The following is a 19,006-nucleotide window of genomic DNA, read 5'->3' on the forward strand; positions in this document are numbered from 1 at the left end:
CCCTTATAATGCCCCATCCAGGATGTCACTTCCTCCCCACATATAATGCCCCATGTAGGAAGTCGCTTCCCTCCTTTTAATGCCCCATGCAGGATGTCACTCCCCCCTTATAATGCCCCATGCAGGATGTCACTCCCCCCTTTTAATGTCCCATGCAGGATGTCACTTCGCCCCTTTTAATGCCCCATGCAGGATGTCACCCCCCTCCCTTATAATTCCCCATGCAGGATGTCACCCCCCCTTTTTAATGCCCCATGCAGGAAGTCACCTCCCCTTATAATGCCCCATGCAGGATGTCACACCCCCTTCTTTTAATGCCCCATGCGGGATGTCACACCCCCCTTATAATGCCACATGCAGTATGTCACCCCCTATATAATGCCCCATGCAGGATGTCACTTCCCCCCATTTTAATGCCCCATGAAGGATGTCACCCCCCCTTTTAATGGCCCATGCAGGATGTCATACCCCCCTCCCTTATAATGCCCCATGCAGTATGTCACTTCTCCCCTTTTAATGCCCCATGCAGGATGTCACTTGTCCCCCCCCATATTATGCCCTATGCAGTATGTCACTCCCCCCCTTTTAATGCCCCATGCAGGATGTCACTTGTCCCCCCCATATTATGCCCTATGCAGGATGTCACTTGTCCCCCCCATATAATGCCCTATACAGGATGTCACTTCCCCCCCTTTTAATGCCCCATGCAGGATGTCACTTGTTCCCCTCCACCATATAATGCCCCATGCAGGATGTCACTTGTCCCCCCCCATATAATGCCCTATGCAGGATGTCACTTCCCCCTCTTTTAATGACCCATGCAGGATATCACTTCCCCCCCATATAATGCCCCATGCCTCCATACATTAAAAAAAAATCAAATACTCACCTCACTTCCCACCTGCTGCTGCTGCTCCGGACTCCAGCGTCTCCGGCGTCTTCCCGCTCTGCGCTGCCTGTGATGGCTCAGGAAAGAGCGCGGTGGAAAGACCACGCCCTCTGACCTGAGACATCACAGTGCAGCAGCCTCCGAAGACATTGGAGCTGCTGTGGAGGCACGGGGAGAGGTAAGCATTGTACTGGCTGCCGGGGCCCTGAGCAAGCGGGGGAAGCGGGCGCTGACACCGCTCTCCTCCGCTCATGGGTTCCATAGCGCGGCGGGGTGCCAGATAAGGGGGCACAATATGGAGAGAGGTTAACATGGCAGGGGTACAGTGTGGTGATATAGAGAGTAAAAGGGAAAACAGTGGAGAGTGGACAACCATGGTATAGGCCGTGATTCATAAGGGCTGATGGTGTGATGCCTATAGGTGATGATGAAGAGCTGTAGATTTGAAAAATCATCATGGCATCTGGACAAGATGTAGACGAAAAAAATTACTTAATCAGAGAAGATGTCACCTCTAAGGTACCTGGATGTGCATGTTTACTTGTTGATACTGACTACGTCTCATCAGTACTGTGGGCCTTGTATGGTCCATAGTCTGATAAAGACTGATAACAACAACTCCCAGCATCTCCTTAACATTGTTAAGGAAATACTGGGAGGTGTAGGTTCACAAGATACAAATGTATATGGGCCTGACTTCACATTACAATTGATTGCTGTACTAAGCTTGATGATGTTTTCATGTACTGATGGTGGTTCTGGTGATGTATACATGTACTGATTGGGATTCTGGTGACATATACATGTACTGATGATGGTACTGGTGTATTTATTTACTGACATTGGTTCTCGTGATGTACTCATGTACTGATTGAGTTCTGGTGACTCATTAATGTACTGATGGTGGTTCAGGTGATGTATCTATGTACTGTTGATGGCTATGGTGTTCTATTAATGTACTGATGATAATTTTGGTATCGTATTCATGTACTGATAATGGTTCTGGTGATGAACATAGCATCAGAACCATAATCACTACCAGAACAACCATCACCTGTGTGAATACATGACCAGAGCCACCATCAGTATAGAAATACGTCACCAGAACCACCATCACTATAGGAGTATGTCATCAGAATGACCATCAGTACAGGAATATGGCACCAGAACCACCATCAGTACAGGAATATGGCACCAGAACCACCATCAGTTTTGATGCAAACTGTATTTGTTGCATGACGGATGTAAAAACAATCATACGTATACGTTCATCTATAAAGGAGTGTGTTTAGTTTCCATTAGGGTATCTGACTCGCCCCCTGGGCCGTGGGGTACCCGGAACCGGGCCTTCTTGTGTACAGTGCTGATGGGGGTAGTAGTGGCAACCCGATCCCGTGGCTCAGGGTGGTCAGACCAAACTGTGGTAGTCTATTTATCAGTGTTTTGAATGTCCAACTACGCCATCCGTGGATTGCGGTCAGAGATAACCGCCGCTGCAAGGCAGACCGCTGAGGCTGGTGTTAGTGTGCAGCACAGGGGTAGGATAACTCCCCACGGGAAGAGTGTAGCCTCAGGGCAATGTAGGTGGATGCTGGGGGTGATGGTGCAGGCGCAGCATAAATCACACAGAGTCCAATGGTGCAGTCCAGGGTCTTTTACTCACAGTTGATATCCAAGTCACTTCTGTCAGCAATGACTGCCCAAGCTGTGCTGTGTCCACCAGGTGAGGGGCTCGGTCAACCCCCAGGCAATTCAGGAGTATGGCACAGGACCCCCTTCTGTCCTTTCTCTGGCCTCTCGTGCCCCACCAGTGACCAAACTTCTGTTCAGCTACCGCGGACCGTGTCGGGTAAGCGTTGGCCTCCGCTTCCTGCTATCCTATATGGCGCCTTCCTAGCAGGTTTGGCGGGGGGTCGCACCAATAAATGATCACGACCTCCGGTTCTTGGCTGAGGGATGATTTACCTCCACCAACTTGGGAATCCGGTACCCTTCCACAGCCTGACCCTTCACCCGATATAACGCGGGTTTGCAACGGTTGCTGTCCGTTCTGCTCTCTTAGGGTCCCTTCTGCCTTCTTGTTTCTGGAGCCCTTCCACTCCTCTGTCTCTTCTCCTTCTTTCCTTCTCCTTCTCCTCTTCTCCTCTCTGGCCCCGGCCTTCTCTCTAGGCCTGCCTCGTGGAGCTGAGCTCAGGCTGAGCTGCAGCTCCCTGTCAGCTCTCTCTCCCTTCTGCTCTCACTGACTGAACTAAACTCTCTGACTTAAGATGGCTCCCACCTTTTATCTACTTCTCTGTGTCTGAGCTCAGGTGACCAGCACCCAATGAGCTCCTTCCTATGCTCCAGAAACCGTCCCCTCTGCTCCTACATCACTGGGTTCTCTCCCCCCCTCCCCACTCCAGCCAGGGACATGGTCAGTTGTGCCTGCAATAAAATGGGAGCACCGTCGAGCTGTCCCCCGGAAATGAGGAGTGTATGTGTATGTATGCAGCTAACTGAGCCCTGGTCCACACTGCATCCTTACCTGGGAGTGGAATATCACACCTCTGGTTGAGGTGCAATACCCCTGTAGCAACCGAACCCTCGGGGCACTACATATCCACCAAATGCTGGACACCTTAATTGAAACCAATTGGCCCTGATTACAGTTAAGTTATATTAGTTTTCATAACTGTGCTTGTGTCTGACATATAAAATATAAGATGTCAGGGATGTATATCACTATTTGTCCCTGGTATTGTGTAAATGGTCCACCAACAATGAATGATTTTAGATCTAACTTTGAAAACATACTTTGAGCCTCACCCCTAAAGTACATAACTTTTTTTTTACTTTTGCTGGTATGTTTTGGTAAAAAAGGTAGTGTAAGTGGTCGTCAGAGCTTGTTACCTGACCCATCGGAGGCAGAGAAGAGATGCGTTAGGGGTCCTTTTACCTTAGTCTCTGACCCACTCCTTTACTTGGGGGCTAAGGGTTCATCAGGGGATGGAAGGGGGCGCCATTTGCTTCAGGCCCTACCTGTGTGGTGTCGTATGTAGAAGATCTGTCAGCTCTCCTGTGCGGTTTTATATAAAGGCCTTCCTAATGTTGAAGGGAAATATAGCTTCCATTGATGTGTTTTTCTCTTTTGAGACTCACATCTTGGCACAAAAGTAAAACTTGACCTGATGGAATTTTGTAGAATTGGTAATCTTTGATTGCGATAGGTATGGTTCGTTGCCAGGCTTCCCAGTTTGCTGCGCAGTGGCACGTCCTTCCTTTATTACCTAGCTAAGAAAGCTTGTCATCCAGGAGAACATTAACTTGTAAAGTTAGAACCTCGAGCTATTGTTATTTTTATTGGCTCTGTAGAAGAACAGTTACAGACTGGATCGTTCTCTCCCGTGATCTCTGCCCCGTGGTCGTAATTATTATTTTTGTATTTTTAGTTTATTACTGATTTGTTATTGTTTCTTTTGGCCTAGTTACAAAGTATCGCTCTTTAGAATAACAATGATATGTGCTAATCTCACCCAGGGTGACCTGACAACCTTTTTCTTTTTTCAATTGTAAAAAGCTTATAAAGAAAGCAAAAAATTGCAAACAGCGTGTTCTTTGGAAGGAATGAGTCATAACACAAGGTGATATTACAAGACTTTACATTTTCACCAAAAGCTATTAAATTATTCCTTTTTGGAAGATTTTAGTGTTTATTTGTTGTTAGCACTTCGTCAGCATGATTTTTGGTGTAAATGAAGACGTATGTCTTGCAACATCCAAAGAGGGAGCTGGGGATGTGATTAAAAATGTCTGTACTAGTGTCTGGACACATTGCCAGCCCCACATATGCTCTAATAAACCCCAAATCCTTCAAAAACTTTCTAAAGGCTGGGACTCCATTGAAATGAACTGTCCAATCTTTAAAGAGTAGCTTAACTTTCATTTATATTTATAATAATTGTGTCCATCATGGAAAGCTGGCAAAGTTTTTAACTAACTTGGCTTCTTTCCTGGTCAAAAATAGTCCCCTTGTTTTTTTCCCAGTTTAATAGTATGCTTTTTTGTTTTGATTCAAGAACTTTTCATTTGACTTTGTCTTTTGTCACCTGGCAATTCTTAATAGGGCTTCTATAGACAAACTTTGCACTAGTTATTATGACTATCTTGTCCTAGGGGCGCTCCGACCTTCACCCTTTAATCACTGTACTGGGATGTGCAGTTACACAGTATCCCTGGGTTAAGTTGTTGGAGTAGTTGCTGCCCGATGGAGCGGGCTGGCAGGAATGGTCAGGATACAGAATGGCAGACAAGGAATAAAACTGAAAGACAGAAGAATAGTCAGAAAATGGACTGAATAATACAGGCTAAACAGAGCTGTACTAGGGACATGAACCAAGGCTTGCAAAACTATAACTGGCAACTCTCAGGGTTTAGTAGGGTAGTCACTGAGACCCAAGTCTCAGTGGCTGGGCAGAGCTTGCATGAATGAATGTAGTGGTGCCTGGTGACAGAAGCAAACATCAAAGGAGAAGGTCCCTCCATGTTACAGAACCGTACAATGTTTCTATTTTCTTGGAGTAAGGATTTTGTCTTTAGAGGGGTCGGATTCTTTGGAGCTTGCTTCTGCCAGAGGGAGGTAGTGCTGTCCTGGGGTCTTCTCTGAAAACTCTGCTGGTTTGCCCTCTGTCTCCTGCATAATACATATTATGCTTAGTTCTTCAATGTAGGAGCCACAGCTCGAAACATCAGAGTCCTCAGAGGAGACAACATGACTGGATTTACTCCCTCAGGTGCACGCAATCTCCGAAGATGCCACCCTTTGGCAAACACAATCTGTACTCTGAGAAGATAAAAGTGGAGCATGGTTCTCGAATCAAACAAAAAATGCAGACTATGAAAGAAACAGGGGTTTGGAGGCCACGTTAGGGCTATTTTGACCACAAATTAAGTTAAATCAGATATTTAACTCTTGAATGGCAGCTGTAGTTCACAAGAATGAACTATATTTTTCTTCTGTGGACTGCAGCTGTGCCACAATTAAAACGCTAAACAACTAAAAACTAAGGTGAGGTCCCAGCCAACTTACCAAATGTACAACATCTTTTTAGGCAAAAATAATTTTGGCCACAACATTGGCTTTTCTACTCACCAAACCCACTCTAATCATTTTTAACAGATACAAGACCCTGTACTGCAAGAGAAAAACACCTCCCTGCAGTTATGGCCCATTAATTTATTTCTCGAGAAACTAGCAATTCCTACAAGTTTTAAAAAAGTTGAAAAAAATAGTTGGACCCTAAATAACCGTGTCCTGAGTTTTTGCACTTTTTATAATGGCCACTAAAGAAATTAGAATAGTTAAAAACTTGCACCGATCACTTGTACCTTTTCCCAAAAAGTATTACTTCTAATGTAACAAGAAAAAATTGTAAATAACTTATGCAACCAAAATGTATTTTTCGACATGTCCTTAAACTATCCCATACCCTACGGTAGGGTTATTGCTTGGAAGGAGCTCATTTCTCTTTGTTATTTACAGTTTGGATTTGTGCTACTTCTCAAGTAATGGAGAAAGGGAAAAGTGGGTCAAGGAAAGTGGAAGGTGCTTTGTGCGTAATTACCATAGAGGCAGATGATGATGCAACTTTTTTGGTGCCATTTACAAAAGGGAACTCAGACATGGAGGAACCTTTCGTTATAATTGGTGACAACCTGCGCAGGACTCGATCCTTCTGAGGAAGAACCTTGATGGCAAACAAGAGGGGGGAAGGGTTAACAGACACCTGACTTGGGTGGCAAAACCAACCACTTGAGAAGTTATCATTATCCATAGGATGGTCGGATGGTTCCACCACTGGTCCCAGACAGCAGAGCCCTGTCTGAATGGATCGGTGGCCAGAGATGCTCACCGTTGCTCCATTCATTCTCTACGGGATTGTTCTTGGATATTTCTGGCTGCCATATAGGCAATGAATAAAGCAGTGGAGGTCCTAGTGGTCCTTCCTTACCACTAGGATCTAGGGATAACCCTTTGGATAACTCTTGGGATAACCCTTTGGATAACTCTTGGGATAACCCTTTGGATAACTCTTGGGATAACCCTTTGGATAACTCTTGGGATAACCCTTGGGATAACTCTTGGGATAACCCATTGAATAACTCTTGGGATAACCCTTGGGATAACTCTTGGGATAACCCTTTGGATAACCCTTTGGATAACTCTTGGGATAACCCTTGGGATAACTCTTAGGATAACCCATTGAATAACTCTTGGGATAACCCATTGAATAACTCTTGGGATAACCCTTGGGATAACTCTTGGGATAACCCTTTGGATAACTCTTGGGATAACCCTTTGGATAACTCTTGGGATAACCCTTTGGATAACTCTTGGGATAACCCTTTGGATAACTCTTGGGATAACCCTTGGGATAACTCTTGGGATAACTCTTGGGATAACCCTTGGGATAACTCTTGGGATAACCCATTGAATAACTCTTGGGATAACCCTTGGGATAACTCTTGGGATAACTCTTGGGATAACCCATTGAATAACTCTTGGGATGACCCTCTTAAGTCAAGAAAAAACATTTAGGGGCACTTTCTCTTTAAAAAGAGGAGAACCTTTTTCGTAAATTTGTCTTTTTCTTACTGTCTCCTTTTAAACAAAACATCTTAAAACTATCCATCACATCTTCAAACGCACCCATGGACAAGCCTATACGACTTAGTCCTGCTGACCAGATGGGAGACTGTTCTGATTATCGACTCTTTTGAGACGGCCATAGAGTGAAAATTTCAAGTGTTAAAGGGACTGACAGGAAACATACGTGGTGCGTAGCTGATAAATTCAGCCGCAAAACTTTTCTGCTTCTGAAACTCATTTCTTTAAGAAGATCAAAAAGAGGGAAGGCTTTAAATATGTCTTTGAAGTCTTTGAAGTCTACGGCAGCATCGTCTTGCATCCTATTTTAGGAAAATTCACCCCTTTAAATGCCACGTGTACATGCCCTCCTGGGCCATCTGCTTGTGCATTCCAGAAGTGGATTGTCATTCACCTTTTATAATCGTTGGGTTTCATGTGTTTTCTCTTGGAGAAATCCTCTGGGGACTGACATCTTATACACTCTGGAAGTCTGGCGATATTACCATGGCACATTAGGTTCTTGTGACTCCTGGGGCCCCTGATTAAGGATGTGGGTTGGAGGCTGAACATATTATATTTGCAAAGTAGGTCACAGTTTCTACACTTTTGGGCCATTAAGGCAAAAACGATGCTCCAAAAATGGAGATTGACATGAGCAATATCTCGCGTCTGAAGAAAAGATTGCTCACATTCTGTTCCCCGATGGTCTAGAAGAAAATAACTGCTTAAATGTGTTATCCAAAAATGATCAATTGTTTAAATCTACTGACGCTTCTAAACAGATGACGTTCAGCAGCCTCATTATTATTGTCTCGGAAGCCCCACTCAGGAGGGGGAGGAGGTGTTATCTACTGTATATAGAGGTGTTATCAGTCATTGTACAGGAGGAGGAGGAGGCGAGCTGTGATATCACCTATTGTGAATGTTGGATCCTGTGTTATCTACTGTATATAGAGGTGTTATCAGTCATTGTACAGAAGGGGCAGGAGGTGAGCTGTGACATCACCTATTGTGAATGTTGGATCCTGTGTTATCTACTGTATATAGAGGTGTTATCAGTCATTGTACAGGAGGAGGAGGTGAGCTGTGACATCACCTATTGTGAATGGTGGATCCTGTGTTATCTACTGTATATAGAGGTGTTATCAGTCATTGTACAGAAGGGGTGGGAGGTGATATTGTGTGGTGTCTCTCTCGCCCCAAATGCCTTTTCGCACTCGTTTCTTCTGGGATACACCCCCGGAAGTAGCGAATGCGAAACGGCATTGGGGAGAGGGAGACACCACACAATATTATCCTCCTGGTTGGTGGTGGCTTCTACTTTAGGTAAAATTGAGGTTCATAGCCATTTTTCTACCCGTGGAATTACCATCTTCTGGGCACATGACTGTCACTGCTTCTATATATTGCTGCTATTAGATCTACTGATGGTGGTTCTTGTTACCCCCATCACTTAGGTCTGCTTGTGATCATTTCACTCTATATGCTGCTACCCTGTGTATTGATATTTATTTTTATTGCACTATGCACTTTATTACGTTATACCTCTAGTGGATTTGTCTGATTAGCAGCTGAGGTGGGGATAATCCTTTACAGTGCTGGCCAAAAGTATTGGACCCCTGCAATTCTGTCAGATAATACTCAGTTTCTTCCTGAAAATGATTGCAATCACAAATTCTTTGGTATTATTCTCTTCATTTAATTTGTCTTCAATGAAAAAACACAAAAAGAATTGTCCTAAAGCCAAACTGGATATAATTCCACACCAAACCTAAAAAAGGGGGTGGACAAAAGTATTGGCACTGTTTGAAAAATCATGTGATGCTTCTCTAATTCGTGTAATGAACAGCACCTGTAACTTACCTGTGGCACCTAACAGGTGTTGGCAATAACTAAATCACACTTGCAGCCAGTTAACATGGATTAAAGTTGACTCAACCTCTGTCCTGTGTCCTTGTGTGGACCACATTGAGCATGGAGAAAAGAAAGAAGACCAAAGAACTGTCTGAGGACTTGAGAAACCAAATTGTGAGGAAGCATAAGCAATCTCAAGGCTACAAGTCCATCTCCAAAGACCTGAATGTTCCTGTGCCTTCCGTGCGCAGTGTCATCAAGAAGTGTAAAGCCCATGGCACTGTGGCTAACCTCCCTAGATGTGGACGGAAAAGAAAAATTGACGAGAGATTTCAACGCAAGATTGTGCGGATGGTGGATAAAGAACCTCGACTAACATCCAAACAAGTTCAAGCTGCCCTGCAGTCCGAGGGTACAACAGTGTCAACCCGTAGTATCCATCAGCGTCTGAATGAAAAGGGACTGTATGGTAGGATACCCAGGAAGACCCCACTTCTTACCCCGAGACATAAAAAAGCCAGGTTGGAGTTTGCCAAAACTTACCTGAGAAAGCCTAAAACGTTTTGGAAGAATGTTCTCTGGTCAGATGAGACAAAAGTAGAGCTTTTTGGGAAAAAGCATCAACATAGAGTGTACAGGAAAAAAAAAGAGGCATTCAAAGAAAAGAACACGGTCCCTACAGTCAAACATGGCGGAGGTTCCCTGATGTTTTGGGGTTGCTTTGCTGCCTCTAGCACTGGACTGCTTGACCGTGTGCATGGCATTATGAAGTCTGAAGACTACCAACAAATTTTGCAGCATAATGTAGGGCCCAGTGTGAGAAAGCTGGGTCTCCCTCAGAGGTCATGGGTCTTCCAGCAGGACAATGACCCAAAACACACTTCCAAAAGCACTATAAAATGGTTTGAGAGAAAGCACTGGAGACTTCTAAGGTGGCCAGCAATGAGTCCAGACCTGAATCCCATAGAACACCTGTGGAGAGATCTCAAAATGGCAGTTTGGAGAAGGCACCCTTCAAATATCAGGGACCTGGAGCAGTTTGCCAAAGAAGAATGGTCTACAATTCCAGCAGAGCATTGTAAGAAACTCATTGATGGTTACCGGAAGCGGTTGTTCGCAGTTATTTTGGCTAAAGGTTGTGCAACCAAGTATTAGGCTGAGGGTGCCAATACTTTTGTCTGGCCCATTTTTGGAGTTTTGTGTGAAATGATCAATGATTTGATTTTTGCTTCATTCTCTTTTGTGTTTTTTCCTTGCAAGCAAATTAAATGAAGATAATAATAACAAAGAATTTGTGATTGCAATCATTTTCAGGAAGAAACTGAGTATTATCTGAAAGAATTGCAGGGGTGCCAATACTTTTGGCCACCACTGTACATACCTCTCCCTCCTTCTGAGGCTGACATTACCACTTGTTCTTAGATACGATCTTAATAGCAGTGAATAATTTATTTAGGTGTACACACATTACATTGTGCTACATAATAGCTTATCCCCACTAGATGGAAATTTATGTTTTCCCACCGTACCACCAGGATTGTGAATTTTTTGGTGTGCTTCCCTCTACTGGAGGTTTCCTTTTTTGGTCTTGTTTTTATTGTTGTTGTCTGTATTTCATTTATATCACTACGATTATGCATTTTATATGGTAATTTGAGCTAGAGTCTCTTTTTCCCTGGGCCATGATAGTGACCTATAGGGATTTTGGTGTATACTATATGCTATGTACAGAGCTCCTGTGTATAAAGTCACCGGTGATCACTGTATTACCTGTACACTATATACAGAGCTCCTGTGTATAATGTCTGATGGTGATCACTGTATTACCTGTACACTATACACTATATACAGAGCTCCTGTACATAATGTCACTGGTGATCCCTGTATTACCTGTACACTATACACTATATACAGAGCTCCTGTGCATAATGTCACTGGTGATCACTGTATTACCTGTACACTATACACTATATACAGAGCTTCTATGTATAATGTTGCTGATGATCACTGTATTACCTGTACACTATACGCTATATGCAAAGCTCCAGTGTAGAATGTCACTGGTGATCACTGTATTACCTGTACACTGACACTATATACAGAGCTCCTGTGTATAATGTCACCAGTGATCACTGTATTACCTGTACACTATGTAGCGTCGGCGTCCCTGCCTCCTGCTAGGCAGGGACGCCATTCCCCTCACCTCTCCACTCCGTGCCCGGCGTCCTCCTCCCGCTCTGCTGGCAGCGCGTGCTGCTTCCCGGTCACTGTGCTTAGGGCGCGCGCGCGCTCCCTCTCTCTTAAAGGGGCCGCGCGCGCCGTCCTAAGGAGTCCCCGGCCAATGGCCGGAGGATCTCACCATATATAAGGCACCTCCTCCAAAATGGAGGTGCCCGAGCAATGTTGTTGCAAAGCCTTTCAACTCTGCTTCAGCCCTCAGGTCCCGTTGCCAGCTTGTTTTCCAGTGCTGTCCACCTGCTTGCAATCCTGCGGTCCGACAGTCTGCCTACCAGCATCTGCCAGTCTGTCTATGGATCAGTCCGCCTGCGGACCAGGAAGTACCTGCCAGATACCTGCCAGATACCTGCCTGATACCTGTCTACCTGCTTGCAATCCTGCCGTCCGACAGTCTGCCTACCAGCATCTGCCAGTCTGTCTATGGATCAGTCCGCCCGCGGACCAGGAAGCACCTGCCTGTTACCTGCCTGCCTGCCAGCCTGTCCAGAGACTCTTACCCGCTCACCTGGGAGCGCTCACCTGCTACCCGCCTGCTAGCCTACCTGGAGGCTTAGCAGTCACTTGCTGTGACCACCAGCCTGTCCAGAGACTCTTATCCTGCTGTCACTTGCCGTGACCATCTGCCTGTCGAGAGACTCTTACACTGCTGTCACTTGCCGTGACCTCCAGCCTGTCTAGAGACTCTTATCCTGCTGTCACTTGCCGTGACCTCCTCCCCTTCTACCCAGAGACTGTCCCTGTCACTTGACGTGACTGCCTGCCTGCTATCCCTGGGAGCCACCCGCTTCCTTACAAGGACTGCCCCTTTGTATAGTAGCTCAGAGGTTCCACCTCCCAGACCTGTTACACACTATACACGATATACAGAGCTCCTGTGTATAATGTCACTGGGGATCCCTGTATTACCTGTATACTATACACGATATGGAGAGCTCCTGTGTATAATATCAAGGGTGATCCCTGTATTACCTGTACACTAAACACTATATATAGAGCTTCTGTGTATAATGTCACTGGTGATCCCTGTATTACCTGTATACTATACACGATATAGAGAGCTCCTGTGTATAATGTCACTGGTGATCCCTGTATTACCTGTAGACTATACACGATATAGAGAGCTCCTGTGTATAATGTCACTGGTGATCCCTGTATTACCTGTAGACTATACACGATATAGAGAGCTCCTGTGTATAATATCAAGGGTGATCCCTGTATTACCTGTACACTATACACTATATATAGAGCTTCTGTGTATAATGTCACTGGTGATCCCTGTATAACCTGTACACTATACACGATATAGAGAGCTCCTGTGTATAATATCACTGGTGATCCCTGTATTACCTGTACACTGACACTATATACAGAGCTCCTGTGTATAATATCACTGGTGATCCCTGTATTACCTGTATACTATACATGATATAGAGAGCTCCTGTGAATAATATCACTGGTGATCCCTGTATTACCTGTACACTGACACTATATACAGAGCTCCTGTGTATAATATCACTGGTGATCCCTGTATTACCTGTACACTATACACAATATAGAGAGCTCCTGTGTATAATATCAAGGGTGATCCCTGTATTAACTGTACACTATACACTATATATAGAGCTTCTGTGTATAATGTCACTGGTGATCCCTGTATTACCTGTATACTATACACAATATAGAGAGCTCCTGTGTATAATATCACTGGTGATCCCTGTATTAAATGTATACTATACACGATATAGAGAGCTCCTGTGTATATATCAAGGGTGATCCCTGTATTACCTGTACACTATACACTATATACAGAGCTCCTGTGTATAATGTCACTGGTGATCCCTGTATTACCTGTACACTATACACGATATAGAGAGCTCCTGTGTATAATATCACTGGTGATCCCTGTATTACCTGTACACTGACACTATATACAGAGCTCCTGTGTATAATATCACTGGTGATCCCTGTATTACCTGTATACTATACATGATATAGAGAGCTCCTGTGTATAATATCACTGGTGATCCCTGTATTACCTGTACACTATACACGATATAGAGAGCTCCTGTATATAATGTCTCTGATGATCACTGTATTACATGTGCACTATACACTATATACAGAGCTCCTGTGTATAATGTCACTGGTGATCACTGTATTATCTGTACACTGACACTATATACAGAGCTTCAATGTATAATGTCGCTGGTGATCACTGTATTACCTGTACACTATAAACTATATACAGAGCTCCTGTGTATAATGTCACCAGTGATCACTGTATTACCTGTACACTATACACTATATACAGAGCTCCTGTGTATAATGTCACCAGTGATCCCTGTATTACCTGTACACTATACACTATATACAGAGCTTCTGTGTATAATGTCACTGGTGATCCCTGTATTACCTGTACACTATACACGATATAGAGAGCTCCTGTGTATAATATCACTGGTGATCCCTGTATTACCTGTACACTGACACTATATACAGAGCTCCTGTGTATAATATCACTGGTGATCCCTGTATTACCTGTATACTATACATGATATAGAGAGCTCCTGTGTATAATATCACTGGTGATCCCTGTATTACCTGTACACTATACACGATATAGAGAGCTCCTGTATATAATGTCTCTGATGATCACTGTATTACATGTGCACTATACACTATATACAGAGCTCCTGTGTATAATGTCACTGGTGATCACTGTATTATCTGTACACTGACACTATATACAGAGCTTCAATGTATAATGTCGCTGGTGATCACTGTATTACCTGTACACTATAAACTATATACAGAGCTCCTGTGTATAATGTCACCAGTGATCACTGTATTACCTGTACACTATACACTATATACAGAGCTCCTGTGTATAATGTCACCAGTGATCCCTGTATTACCTGTACACTATACACGATATAGAGAGCTCCTGTGTATAATATCAAGGGTGATCCCTGTATTACCTGTACACTATACACTATATATAGAGCTTCTGTGTATAATGTCACCGTTGATCACTGTATCACCTGTACGTTATACACTGTATGCAGAGCTCCAGTGTATAATGTCACTATTGATGACTATATTACCTGTACACTATACACTATATGCCGAGCTCCAGTGTATAATGTCACTATTTATGACTATATTACCTGTACACTCTACACTATATACAGAGCTCCTGTGTATAATGTCACCAGTGATCACAGTATTACCTGTACACTTACACTATACCCTGTATACTGTGTACAAAGCTTCTGTGTACAATGTCACTTCTGGTAATATTAGTATTGTGTTTTTTTATTAATGATCAGTATTGTAGTATTCGATCACTATGTGGTGGTAATATGTGGTCTGGACATGGTGTGGCGGTATTTGTTCCTTCTATGTCATATTATTCAGTCACTATGTGGGGGTAATAAGTGGTCTGGTCATGGTTTGGCAGTAATTGTCCCTTGTATGTGGTATTATTCGGTCACTATGTGGTGGTAATATGTGGTCTCGTCATGGTGGGGCGGTATTTGTTCCTTGTATGTGGTATTATTTGGTCACTATGTGGTGGTAATATGCTGTCTGGCCATGGTGTGGCGGTATTGGTTTCTTGTATGTGGTATTATTCAGTCACTATGTGGTGGTAATATGTAGTCTGGTCATGGTGTGATGGTATTTGTCCCTTGTATGTGATATTATTTCTCATTATTGGATATTTAAAGAAATGTTTAATGAGATAGAGTAGAGTAGGGCCCGACCAAAAAAATCTACCTGGTCGTGGTGGTGGCTTAAAAAATCTTTTGGCCAAAACAAAATCTGCTGGCTATGTATGTGATATGGTGTTCTATGGGAACTGTTAATGTGTGATTGGTGAGGATATGGTGCGGAAGTGGAGTTTTTCCAAGAGTGGTTGGTGGGACTGTGGAAGGTTCAAGGGGTGAAGGTGGAGATGGGTTGGAGCCTGGGTGGAGTATCAAGGGGTCCCAAAAATGTTGCCAGTATTGGGCCCTGAAATTCCTGGTGGCAGCCCTGCTGCTAACACCTCTATGCACTTTAGATAACACATGATCTACCATTAACAATATGTGATGTCACAGCTCACTTCCTCCTCTTTCTTTACAGTGACTGATAACACCTCTATATACAGTAGATAACACAGGATCCACCATTCACAATAGGTGATGTCACATCTCACCTCCTCCACCTCTTCCTGTACAATGACTGATAACACCTCTATATACAGTAGATAACACAGGACCCATCATTCACAATAGATGATGTCACAGATCACCTCCTCCTCTTCCTTCGCAATGCCCTTTGTCCACATTGGAGCATGCTTTGTTAATCCTTAAAGAAAAGGAAGCTGGAGTCTAATATTAGACCAAGTGGCAAGGATAAAAATTGCAATTTTTTTTTAAATTTAAATAGTGTTATAAAAAACACAATTTTTATAACAAAATATTTTAACTTAAAAACTTGATTTAAATAATAGGTCATTTTCTGATGACACATTACACACCTGGTGGTCTCGGGTGTATTAGGGGGTGAATATTTTGCACTCTGGGGCAAAGTACTTAGTCTGGTCTTTAGGGGCTCTAGAGCTGATCATTAGGAAGGCGTCACGGGGGCTTGTGCTACTGCCAATCCCCAAAACTTGGCACAACTGTAAGAGGGAAGACCGGGGTGTAAGTACTTTCAGAACAAGGGATCCAGAACTGCCATGCCTCTGGTTGCAGGAGGAAGACAGACTGCGAGCACAGGAGTCAGGTGACCAGGAAGCTGGGGGCGTGTCTAGGAAGAGGGAGAAAAAGGAGGTTTGCGCGGGAAAGCAGGGACTTGACAGTTGGAGTCAAGCCCGACTAGAAGAAGAGACGCAAAGTCCGTGGAGCCGAACAAGTGAGGTGCCGTGTTATGGACTAGGGGCTCAGTGGGTCAAACCGGAGACCGCCCGATGCCGCCAGAAGACGGAGCATTGTTTAGGCGGGGAAGCCAGAAGAAAACAACATCGGCATCAGCCGGCAACGGCCTTGTGGGGAGCAAGAGTCAGCTAAGAGTAAAACTGCTGATTACAACTGTTTCGACTCTGCTACATCTAGCCAAACAGTGGATTGTCGGTTATAGCCTTTTACCTGCTACTCCCCTTGTTGTCCCCATATTTCCCCTGTTACTCCCTGCGTGGAGATTGACCCTGTTACAATAAATTCCCCCCCTGTTTATTAACCCTGTACTGGCTGCTCTGTGTTTCTGTGTCACTGCATCTAAAGTACGTGTGTCACATTTGGCGTAGTCGACAGGATGCAGTCTTTAGACACAGACACTGCAGATCAGTCCATCCTGGGAGCCCCTAGATCTAGCTTGCCGCTGGGGGTCATGCTCAGCAATCTCCCAAAGTTCACCGGGGACAATATGATGCTGTGGGACTGGGATGAGCGAGTTAGGAGTATGTTACGTATGCATCCGATGACCCCAGCTATGCAAGCTGAAATAGCCTTACTGGCCCTGGACGGCGAGGCCCGGCACTCCGTGATGTACCGCCCTCCTCATGACCGGGATACTGTAGAAAAAGTGGTGTGGATATTGGAGGAGATGCATGGGGAGCTGAGGATACGGCTGTTTCACCAAGTGCAGCAGGAGGGGGAGACTGTGACGCAGTATGTTAATGTATTACAGAGGGTGCATGCCTATATCACTAGAAAAGATGACATGGGGAATTTGGGAATAGGCCCCCCTGACATGATCTTAAGGGACCAATTTGTGGCAGGCCTCAGGTATGTGCAGCTGAAGCAGGCCTTGCGGGAGCGCACGCGCGCTAACCCACATATGACTTTTCTAGAAGTGGGGGTGGAGGCATGTTTGAGAGAGTAGGAGATGGGGGTGACGTCCCTGGCAGGGATGGTCCGGAGTAACGAGGTACCCACCCCGGGCTCCGTGTTTTGGGGGACACAGCCCGGAGCCTAAGGATGGGGAAAGAAAAAGAGGAAGTCCCAAGGACCTAGTTTCCTCCAGCCCGACTATCTGGACCGAAATAAGCGGTCAGGCTGTTCACTGCCTGATTGACATGGGATCCCAGGTGACTACGATGACAGAAGCCTACATTTAACAGCGATTTCCAGAGATAGTGCAGCCTGAATGGGGACCAGTAATTAGACTCACGGCAGCTAATCAATTACCCATGCCGGTCGCAGGGGTTGTGTGGATGAAGATTTGAGTGTGTGTAAAAGATGTGGGAAAAAAAGGGGTCGTCTTGGTCGCAGGGGGAACCGGAAGTGGACCCCCGGTGACCCTCGGAATGAATGTGCTGAAAGAGATCGGGCAAATCCTGATTAGTGAGCAGAAGGAGATTCCTCTAGACCGGTGGGACCCATGAACCCCCCAAAGGAGGGTCTTTCAACAATTTATCCGAGCCGCCCAGGCTCAGGAGACGTCGAGTGAAGGGAAGGTCTTGGGGAAAATAATAGTACCAGCAGCTACGGCACTCACCTTACCGCCAGGGCAAACTGTACTCACGTTACCCGCACGGGCCTGCACACCTCTTGAGGGGGTCGAAGTTCAGATAGAACCAACATCGATGGACAAAGTACCCCCCGGACTCTTGGTGGCTCGGACACTGGCCACCGTCCAGGGTGGTAATGTTATAGTGCGGTGCATTAATCTGGGCGAAAGTGATCTCACACTCCCTCCCAGGGCGGAAATAGCCCAGATTCTGGGAATGCCAGAGCAGTTGGTGCGACCTGATGTGGTACAGCTGTCCGCTGTACGAGGAGACCCCTGGATTCTCGCCGCCGGAATCCCACCATGCTAGTGCGAAGGGGGGACGAAGAATCCTAGAAAAAAATGAGGGCTGAATTGACGGGACTTTCACCTCGACAGGTGCAGCATGGTACTAGAGAGGTACCAGGAAGTCTTTGCTCACCACGAGGATGATTTTGGTTGCAACGAAGCCATTACCCATGAGATTCCCACGGGGAGCGCTGCCCCAGTGCGGGAGAGATACCAGCAGATACCTCCACAGATGTATAAAGAGGTCAAGGAAATGCTAGCCCACATGATACAGAATGGAGTGATACGGGAGAGTCAGAGTCCGTGGGCAGCCCCGATTGTCCTGGTCAAGAAGAAAGATGGGACCCTGCGGTTCTGTGTGGACTATAGACGACTGAATGCCTGTACAGTACGAGACTCTTACCCACTACCCCGAATCGAAGAGTCCCTGTCGGCCTTAGGGAAGGCAAGATACTTCTCATCCTTGGATCTGGCCAGCGGGTATTGGCAAGTGCCCGTGACCGAACATAACCGTGCAAAGACGGCGTTCATATTACCCATGGGACTGTTCGAGTTCAATCGGATGCCCTTCGGCCTGACTAACGCCCCCGGAACGTTCCAGCATCTGATGGAGA

The sequence above is a fragment of the Phyllobates terribilis genome, unplaced genomic scaffold (assembly GCF_046119375.1).
Source record: "Phyllobates terribilis strain yellow unplaced genomic scaffold, ASM4611937v1 Scaffold_1__5_contigs__length_1240528914, whole genome shotgun sequence".
NCBI classification, from domain to species: Eukaryota; Metazoa; Chordata; class Amphibia; order Anura; family Dendrobatidae; genus Phyllobates; species Phyllobates terribilis.